The 10,555-nt window shown below is 47.0% G+C and overlaps 1 pseudogene; it reads right to left on the reverse strand.

Annotated features, from left to right (window-relative positions):
• Positions 1–3,543, reverse strand: part of LOC105862849 (tubulin polyglutamylase complex subunit 2 pseudogene) — a 153,699-nt pseudogene extending 150,156 nt beyond the window's left edge.
• Positions 3,544–10,555: the final 7,012 nt, after the last annotated feature.

The following is a 10,555-nucleotide window of genomic DNA, read 5'->3' on the forward strand; positions in this document are numbered from 1 at the left end:
GCCATTGTGTCCATACAGGATTTAGAATTGAATAGCTCTAAATTCATGATATCTCAGTGTTCAGAAAGCCTGAGTAAAAGAAGCCAAACAAAACTCAACCCACTCAGCATTAACATACACCTCTTCTCTCTGAGTAAATTTTACTTCAAATATACAGTGAAAGAAAATAAAACCCTAATAGGTTAAAACCAGTCGAACATCCACTTAATACAGATAAAATCTTCAAAAAGGTCAACTGAAGTAATCCAGAGCTAAAACTAAATTGTGTAGATTTTCAATGAAGTCATCAATTATATAACACAAACAAAAGTCAATTACTTACACACTCGGCAATCTCTCTAAGAAATGTGCCCCAAGAAGCATAAATCTTTGTTTTATGCCATCCTCAAAACTCACACATTTTACTCTTCAGATAGTTTAACATTTTTAATAGAGTATATTCTCTAGCATGTGTTTACTTTAGCACTATTCACTAGGATCTTGCTTATCCTAAGGACTTGCCATTTCCCTAAGAGGAACTTTGACTTTGCTGCAGAAGTCTCATATAAATTAAAATCTTTATCAAATATTAATGTGAAAGGAGGTGGCATAGGATGCAACACATACAGTGAAGTTACCTTTCTGTATATTTAGAAATTATTTTCTTCTTCAAAGTATTTGCAAAGCTCAGAAAGCTCAGTCTGTCCTGCTTAATAATGAGTAGTATGATTTGAATTATCAGAACCATGGCAAGACCTTAATATTTCAAAATTATTAACAACATCCTCTAGAGGCAAGTCCATGTTGCTAGGTTATGACAAATTTATTATCAAGAGGAAAAACAAGTATAGCCAACCATCTTTTAAAATGCCCCAATGACTGCTTCTCAATATAAGAAAGACTAAACCACATATGGTTTATGATATAACAAATCCCATCTCTGTCTCCTGAAATTCCCCTACTTTCATTCATTAGAAAAGGATTAAAAAGAAAAAGACTTAGCACTTTAAAGCACATTTAGCCTTCCTATGAAATATTCAGCATCTTACATATAACATACAATTCTTTTATTAGTAAACCAGACACTGGCTTCAGACTGTGGACTGGGGAAAAAATAACCCATTCAGAACTATTCTAGAAACTGTCTTTTGGCAGAATAGTAAGTATCCATCCAAGTTCGAAATAGGAGGATAAGTTTGTTGCTTTGTGGTCTTTTGGAAATTTAAATCATTTTTTGCTCCCCTTCCATAAAAAAAACCTCAGTCATCACTCCTGGGTGGAAATGGACAGAGGCTCCGGCCCCTGCTCCTCTGGCTTCTCAGCACTTGATTTCTTATTGCTGCGGCAAGGCTTGAATAGATGTATATCCATGACTTTCCCCCAAACAGCCTTTTTACATTAATAGATAATCCTACAACATATTTTCTGTCTTCTTCAGCATGAGATTTACAAAGGAAAAAACTAGGGTTCTGATAAAACCATAAGCCATCTCTGTATCTGAGTCACCATCTGGTAAGAAGGAGATTGAGCTGGTGAGGCACATGCGCATTAGCATTGTGACATTTAAAAAATTTTTTTGGAGACAAAAGTCTCGCTCTGTCACCCTGTGGTACAGTGCAGTGGCATCATGATAGCTCACTGCAACCTTAAACTCCTAGGTTCAAGAGATCCTCCTGCCTCAGCCTCTCAGTAGCTGGGACTACTGGCATGTGCCACAACCCCAGGCTAATTTTTAAAATTTTAGTAGAGACAGAGTCTCACTCTTGCTTAGGCTGGTCTCTAACTCCTGAGCTCAAGTGATCCTCCCACTTCCGCCACAGAGTGGCCACCCAGAGTGCTAAGGATTACCGGCATGAGCCACCCTGCCAGGCCAGAATTGTGACATTTAAATTCTTTCTGCGGTTTACCTATCCGGTTGCTCTACGTGGAGGTTCTCCCTACACTTCCCAGAAAACAAAACTTAGGCAGTCGCAAAAATTCAGCGCCCAAATAACAAGACCCAGGCACATCCACAAGGCCGATCCCCGGCCGATCCACGCGGCCCGCCTCTGACCCTTGGGACACCCCGTTGCGAGTCGGATGCCCGAGCCGGCCCGGCTGCCGCCACCATGGCGCAAGGTAGCGCGCCAGGTACTGGCTGACCACGCGCTGTACGGCTGGGACGGTCCTCGGTCCCAGAAAGGCCACTCAAGGCCCAGTGTCCGGCCCCGCGTCCACCCGCATCAGGGAAATGAAAGGCCAAAAATGGAAAGGAAAGGCGCAGGAGACCTACCTGGCTAAGCCCGCGCACCAGCAGGAAAGGCACGGCCTGCTCCGATTTGTTCACTGGGTACTGGTGGACACCAATGCAGCGCCTGGGGTAATGCCACACCTAAGGGGCCCCAGGGTAGGCCGCCTGCCCACCCCCAAACCGGTGTCTCCTACTCCCTGGAGAGGGTGAAGGGAAGGAGAGGCGTGGGGAATCCAGGTTCTGTGGTGTCGGCCCCGCCTAGCGGAGGAGTTGATGTCCTCAGACAGTTCCGGACGTTTGAAGGGGCGGGGAGAGGTGGGCTTGGGAAAGTTAGGTCGGAAACCTCTCATCATTGCCAGGTTCTCCAGAGAATCTATTTCTTTCCCTTAGAATAGGTAGGGTCCTTGTTGCTAAGAGTGCGAACAATGACTAAGAATAATCAAAGAAAATTATTTTCTGTTCGACATTTGCAAAACTATTTAGAGGTAAAAGGAATTTAAATAAATATACCATCAAACGATGTTATACTTTGGCATCATTCATATGCCTGAGGTTTTTAAAAGGCTTATATCCCCCTATTACTGACAGTGATAAAAGAAATAAAAGGCTTAATTGCTTCCTCCTGAGGTGAGAGGTGGGTTTCCAAGACCAGACACTGCTAGTGCCCTATCACCTCCCGCTTTATGCCAAGGAATTCACAGGGGCCACCGCCTCCTGTGAGGCCTTCCAGGGGCTGTTGCAGGTGTTGCCTGTGCTGCCTCCTCCAGTGGGGATATGCTGGGTCCAAGAAGTGGCATACACTCGTACATTTCCCCTGCCCAACTGGTGTCCTTATTTATATTTCTTCCTTATTTATATTTCTTTTGAAAAGATGAACACGGTCCTGTGGCAAAATGATGTTCACAGAATGCAGACACCTATAGTGTATAGAGGAAAATGCAGATAACCCCTCAGAAAAGGAAGGTGTTAAACTGGGGTGTGTATCTTCCCAGCACCATGTTCTCCAAGGAGAGTGCTATGCAAAAAAAGAGCCTTCAACATCTCTAATCGTCAGGGAAATGCAAATCAAAACCACAATGAGATATCACTTAATGCCAGTGAGAATGGCCTGTGTCAAAAATTCTCCAAACAAATGCTGGCGTGGATGCGGAGAGAGAGGAACACTCCTACACTGCTGGTGTGACTGCAAAATAGTTTAACCTCTGTGGAGAGCAATATGGAGATACCTTAAAGAGATACAAGTGGATCTACCATTTGGTCCAGCAATACCATTACTGGGCATCTAACCAAAACATCCAATGACATTCTACAAAAAAGACACCTGCACTCGAATGTTTATAGCAGCACAATTCATAATTGCAAGGCTGTGGTAACAGCCCACGTGCTCATCAACCCAAGAATGGATTAATAAAATGTGGTATATGTATACCATGGAGTACTATTCAGCTCTAAGAAACAATGGTGATATAGCACATCTTATATTTTCCTGGTTAGAGCTGGAACCCATAGTACTAAGTGAAGTATCCCAAGAATGGAGAAACAAGCACCACATATACTCACCAGCAAACTGGTATTAACTGAGCAGCACCTAAGTGGACACATACAAAGTACAGTAATAGGGTATTTGGTAGGTGGGGGGGGGGTTATATACATACATAATGAGTGAGATGTGTAACGTCTGGGGGATGGCCATGCTGGAAACTCAGACTTGTGGGGGAAGGGGGATAAGGGCTTTTGTTGAAACCTTAAAATCTGTACCCCCATAATATGCCAAAAAAAAAAAGAAAAGAAAGACAATAACAGACAAACACTTAAACAACCTCGTCTAGAAATAACCAGCATAATTGTGCTTTTTCTTTCATTTCGGACCTTTTTGTCTACATATAATTTGTCCAACTCCTATGAATTTCGTATCATTATGACTGTCTTTTATAATCTTCAGTACCTTATTTACTTTAAAAACGTCATTTTTCCTTTATGAATAATCATTGTCATTTCAGATCCTCCTATTTCGTACAACAATAAACCGACGAAAATGGAAAAGTTCCTGAAAATCTGGGGGCTTGTCCCGCCATGTTGTTAACATGCACAGGTGGAAATGGAGCTGTATTCCTTTTAGGAATTCATTAAAGGGAATTGTTCCTTCTCTAGGGCTAAATTCCGGGTGCCCCGCGACTCAGCACAGGGCGGCCTGGGGGTCTAATACTACTCAATCCGCATCAACCGAGCAGGCAGATCCTCTTTTGGCGACGTGGGTGGCGAGAACCCGAGTGGGGCGAAAGAACCTGCGGGCGAACCGTGTGGGAACCCGCGGGCGTACTCTGTGGTTCCTCCCGCCCCTGCACTCCTGCCACAGAAAAATGTTCCCAGGCCGACAAACGGGGAAGATCAGAGGGGCTCTACGTGGAGGTTCCCCTACACTTCCCAGAACACAAAACTTAGGGAGTGGCAAAAACTCAGCGCCCAAATCGCAAGACCCCGGCCGATCCACGAGGCCGATCCCCGGCCGATCCACGCGGCCCGCCTGGGACCCTCGGGACACCCCGTTGCGAGTCGGATGCCCGAGCCGGCCCGGCTGCCGCCACCATGGCGCAAGGTAGCGCGCCGGGTACTGGCTGACCACGCGCTGTACGGCTGGGACGGTCCTCGGTCCCAGAAAGGCCACTCAAGGCCCAGTGTCCGGCCCCGCGTCCACCCGCATCAGGGAAATGAAAGGCCAAAAATGGAAAGGAAAGGCGCAGGAGACCTACCTGGCTAAGCCCGCGCACCAGCAGGAAAGGCACGGCCAGCTCCGATTTGTTCACTGGGTACTGGTGGACACCAATGCAGCGCCTGGGGTAATGCCACACCTAAGGGGCCCCAGGGTAGGCCGCCTGCCCACCCCCAAACCGGTGTCTCCTACTCCCTGGAGAGGGTGAAGGGAAGGAGAGGCGTGGGGAATCCAGGTTCTGTGGTGTCGGCCCCGCCTAGCGGAGGAGTGTGACGTCCTCAGACAGTTCCGGACGTTTGAAGGGGCGGGGAGAGGTGGGCTTGGGAAAGTTAGGTCGGAAACCTCTCATCATTGCCAGGTTCTCCAGAGAATCTATTTCTTTCCCTTAGAATAGGTAGGGTCCTTGTTGCTAAGAGTGCGAACAATGACTAAGAATAATCAAAGAAAATTATTTTCTGTTCGACATTTGCAAAACTATTTAGAGGTAAAAGGAATTTAAATAAATATACCATCAAACGATGTTATACTTTGGCATCATTCATATGCCTGAGGTTTTTAAAAGGCTTATATCCCCCTATTACTGACAGTGATAAAAGAAATAAAAGGCTTAATTGCTTCCTCCTGAGGTGAGAGGTGGGTTTCCAAGACCAGACACTGCTAGTGCCCTATCACCTCCCGCTTTATGCCAAGGAATTCACAGGGGCCACCGCCTCCTGTGAGGCCTTCCAGGGGCTGTTGCAGGTGTTGCCTGTGCTGCCTCCTCCAGTGGGGATATGCTGGGTCCAAGAAGTGGCATACACTCGTACATTTCCCCTGCCCAACTGGTGTCCTTATTTATATTTCTTCCTTATTTATATTTCTTTTGAAAAGATGAACACGGTCCTGTGGCAAAATGATGTTCACAGAATGCAGACACCTATAGTGTATAGAGGAAAATGCAGATAACCCCTCAGAAAAGGAAGGTGTTAAACTGGGGTGTGTATCTTCCCAGCACCATGTTCCCCAAGGAGAGTGCTATGCAAAAAAAGAGCCTTCAACATCTCTAATCGTCAGGGAAATGCAAATCAAAACCACAATGAGATATCACTAAATGCCAGTGAGAATGGCCTGTGTCAAAAATTCTCCAAACAAATGCTGGTGTGGATGCCGAGAGAGAGGAACACTCCTACACTGCTGGTGTGACTGCAAAATAGTTCAACCTCTGTGGAAAGCAATATGGAGATACCTTAAAGAGATACAAGTGGATCTACCATTTGGTCCAGCAATCCCATTACTGGGCATCTAACCAAAAGATCCAATGACACTGTACAAAAAAGACACCTGCACTCGAATGTTTATAGCAGCACAATTCATAATTGCAAGGCTGTGGAAACAGCCCAAGTGCCCATCAATCCAAGAATGGATTAATAAAATGTGGTATATGTATACCATGGAGTACTATTCAGCTCTAAGAAACAGTGGTGATATAGCACATCTTATATTTTCCTGGTTAGAGCTGGAACCCATAGTACTAAGTGAAGTATCCCAAGAATGGAGAAACAAGCACCACATATACTCACCAGCAAACTGGTATTAACTGAGCAGCACCTAAGTGGACACATACAAAGTACAGTAATAGGGTATTTGGTAGGTGGGGGGGGGTTATATACATACATAATGAGTGAGATGTGTAACGTCTGGGGGATGGCCATGCTGGAAACTCAGACTTGTGGGGGAAGGGGGATAAGGGCTTTTGTTGAAACCTTAAAATCTGTACCCCCATAATATGCCAAAAAAAAAAAAGAAAAGAAAGACAATAACAGACAAACACTTAAACAACCTCGTCTAGAAATAACCAGCATAATTGTGCTTTTTCTTTCATTTCGGACCTTTTTGTCTACATATAATTTGTCCAACTCCTATGAATTTCGTATCATTATGACTGTCTTTTATAATCTTCAGTACCTTATTTACTTTAAAAACGTCATTTTTCCTTTATGAATAATCATTGTCATTTCAGATCCTCCTATTTCGTACAACAATAAACCGACGAAAATGGAAAAGTTCCTGAAAATCTGGGGGCTTGTCTCGCCATGTTGTTAACATGCACAGGTGGAAATGGAGCTGTATTCCTTTTAGGAATTCATTAAAGGGAATTGTTCCTTCTCTAGGGCTAAATTCCGGGTGCCCCGCGACTCAGCACAGGGCGGCCTGGGGGTCTAATACTACTCAATCCGCATCAACCGAGCAGGCAGATCCTCTTTTGGCGACGTGGGTGGCGAGAACCCGAGTGGGGCGAAAGAACCTGCGGGCGAACCGTGTGGGAACCCGCGGGCGTACTCTGTGGTTCCTCCCGCCCCTGCACTCCTGCCACAGAAAAATGTTCCCAGGCCGACCGAAGGGGAAGATCAGAGGGGCTCTACGTGGAGGTTCCCCTACACTTCCCAGAACACAAAACTTAGGGAGTGGCAAAAACTCAGCGCCCAAATCGCAAGACCCCGGCCGATCCACGAGGCCGATCCCCGGCCGATCCACGCGGCCCGCCTGGGACCCTCGGGACACCCCGTTGCGAGTCGGATGCCCGAGCCGGCCCGGCTGCCGCCACCATGGCGCAAGGTAGCGCGCCGGGTACTGGCTGACCACGCGCTGTACGGCTGGGACGGTCCTCGGTCCCAGAAAGGCCACTCAAGGCCCAGTGTCCGGCCCCGCGTCCACCCGCATCAGGGAAATGAAAGGCCAAAAATGGAAAGGAAAGGCGCAGGAGACCTACCTGGCTAAGCCCGCGCACCAGCAGGAAAGGCACGGCCTGCTCCGATTTGTTCACTGGGTACTGGTGGACACCAATGCAGCGCCTGGGGTAATGCCACACCTAAGGGGCCCCAGGGTAGGCCGCCTGCCCACCCCCAAACCGGTGTCTCCTACTCCCTGGAGAGGGTGAAGGGAAGGAGAGGCGTGGGGAATCCAGGTTCTGTGGTGTCGGCCCCGCCTAGCGGAGGAGTTGATGTCCTCAGACAGTTCCGGACGTTTGAAGGGGCGGGGAGAGGTGGGCTTGGGAAAGTTAGGTCGGAAACCTCTCATCATTGCCAGGTTCTCCAGAGAATCTATTTCTTTCCCTTAGAATAGGTAGGGTCCTTGTTGCTAAGAGTGCGAACAATGACTAAGAATAATCAAAGAAAATTATTTTCTGTTCGACATTTGCAAAACTATTTAGAGGTAAAAGGAATTTAAATAAATATACCATCAAACGATGTTATACTTTGGCATCATTCATATGCCTGAGGTTTTTAAAAGGCTTATATCCCCCTATTACTGACAGTGATAAAAGAAATAAAAGGCTTAATTGCTTCCTCCTGAGGTGAGAGGTGGGTTTCCAAGACCAGACACTGCTAGTGCCCTATCACCTCCCGCTTTATGCCAAGGAATTCACAGGGGCCACCGCCTCCTGTGAGGCCTTCCAGGGGCTGTTGCAGGTGTTGCCTGTGCTGCCTCCTCCAGTGGGGATATGCTGGGTCCAAGAAGTGGCATACACTCGTACATTTCCCCTGCCCAACTGGTGTCCTTATTTATATTTCTTCCTTATTTATATTTCTTTTGAAAAGATGAACACGGTCCTGTGGCAAAATGATGTTCACAGAATGCAGACACCTATAGTGTATAGAGGAAAATGCAGATAACCCCTCAGAAAAGGAAGGTGTTAAACTGGGGTGTGTATCTTCCCAGCACCATGTTCCCCAAGGAGAGTGCTATGCAAAAAAAGAGCCTTCAACATCTCTAATCGTCAGGGAAATGCAAATCAAAACCACAATGAGATATCACTAAATGCCAGTGAGAATGGCCTGTGTCAAAAATTCTCCAAACAAATGCTGGTGTGGATGCCGAGAGAGAGGAACACTCCTACACTGCTGGTGTGACTGCAAAATAGTTCAACCTCTGTGGAAAGCAATATGGAGATACCTTAAAGAGATACAAGTGGATCTACCATTTGGTCCAGCAATCCCATTACTGGGCATCTAACCAAAAGATCCAATGACACTGTACAAAAAAGACACCTGCACTCGAATGTTTATAGCAGCACAATTCATAATTGCAAGGCTGTGGAAACAGCCCAAGTGCCCATCAATCCAAGAATGGATTAATAAAATGTGGTATATGTATACCATGGAGTACTATTCAGCTCTAAGAAACAGTGGTGATATAGCACATCTTATATTTTCCTGGTTAGAGCTGGAACCCATAGTACTAAGTGAAGTATCCCAAGAATGGAGAAACAAGCACCACATATACTCACCAGCAAACTGGTATTAACTGAGCAGCACCTAAGTGGACACATACAAAGTACAGTAATAGGGTATTTGGTAGGTGGGGGGGGGTTATATACATACATAATGAGTGAGATGTGTAACGTCTGGGGGATGGCCATGCTGGAAACTCAGACTTGTGGGGGAAGGGGGATAAGGGCTTTTGTTGAAACCTTAAAATCTGTACCCCCATAATATGCCAAAAAAAAAAAAGAAAAGAAAGACAATAACAGACAAACACTTAAACAACCTCGTCTAGAAATAACCAGCATAATTGTGCTTTTTCTTTCATTTCGGACCTTTTTGTCTACATATAATTTGTCCAACTCCTATGAATTTCGTATCATTATGACTGTCTTTTATAATCTTCAGTACCTTATTTACTTTAAAAACGTCATTTTTCCTTTATGAATAATCATTGTCATTTCAGATCCTCCTATTTCGTACAACAATAAACCGACGAAAATGGAAAAGTTCCTGAAAATCTGGGGGCTTGTCTCGCCATGTTGTTAACATGCACAGGTGGAAATGGAGCTGTATTCCTTTTAGGAATTCATTAAAGGGAATTGTTCCTTCTCTAGGGCTAAATTCCGGGTGCCCCGCGACTCAGCACAGGGCGGCCTGGGGGTCTAATACTACTCAATCCGCATCAACCGAGCAGGCAGATCCTCTTTTGGCGACGTGGGTGGCGAGAACCCGAGTGGGGCGAAAGAACCTGCGGGCGAACCGTGTGGGAACCCGCGGGCGTACTCTGTGGTTCCTCCCGCCCCTGCACTCCTGCCACAGAAAAATGTTCCCAGGCCGACCGAAGGGGAAGATCAGAGGGGCTCTACGTGGAGGTTCCCCTACACTTCCCAGAACACAAAACTTAGGGAGTGGCAAAAACTCAGCGCCCAAATCGCAAGACCCCGGCCGATCCACGAGGCCGATCCCCGGCCGATCCACGCGGCCCGCCTGGGACCCTCGGGACACCCCGTTGCGAGTCGGATGCCCGAGCCGGCCCGGCTGCCGCCACCATGGCGCAAGGTAGCGCGCCGGGTACTGGCTGACCACGCGCTGTACGGCTGGGACGGTCCTCGGTCCCAGAAAGGCCACTCAAGGCCCAGTGTCCGGCCCCGCGTCCACCCGCATCAGGGAAATGAAAGGCCAAAAATGGAAAGGAAAGGCGCAGGAGACCTACCTGGCTAAGCCCGCGCACCAGCAGGAAAGGCACGGCCTGCTCCGATTTGTTCACTGGGTACTGGTGGACACCAATGCAGCGCCTGGGGTAATGCCACACCTAAGGGGCCCCAGGGTAGGCCGCCTGCCCACCCCCAAACCGGTGTCTCCTACTCCCTGGAGAGGGTGAAGGGAAGGAGA

The sequence above is a fragment of the Microcebus murinus genome, chromosome X (assembly GCF_040939455.1).
Source record: "Microcebus murinus isolate Inina chromosome X, M.murinus_Inina_mat1.0, whole genome shotgun sequence".
In the NCBI taxonomy this organism is placed as follows: domain Eukaryota; kingdom Metazoa; phylum Chordata; class Mammalia; order Primates; family Cheirogaleidae; genus Microcebus; species Microcebus murinus.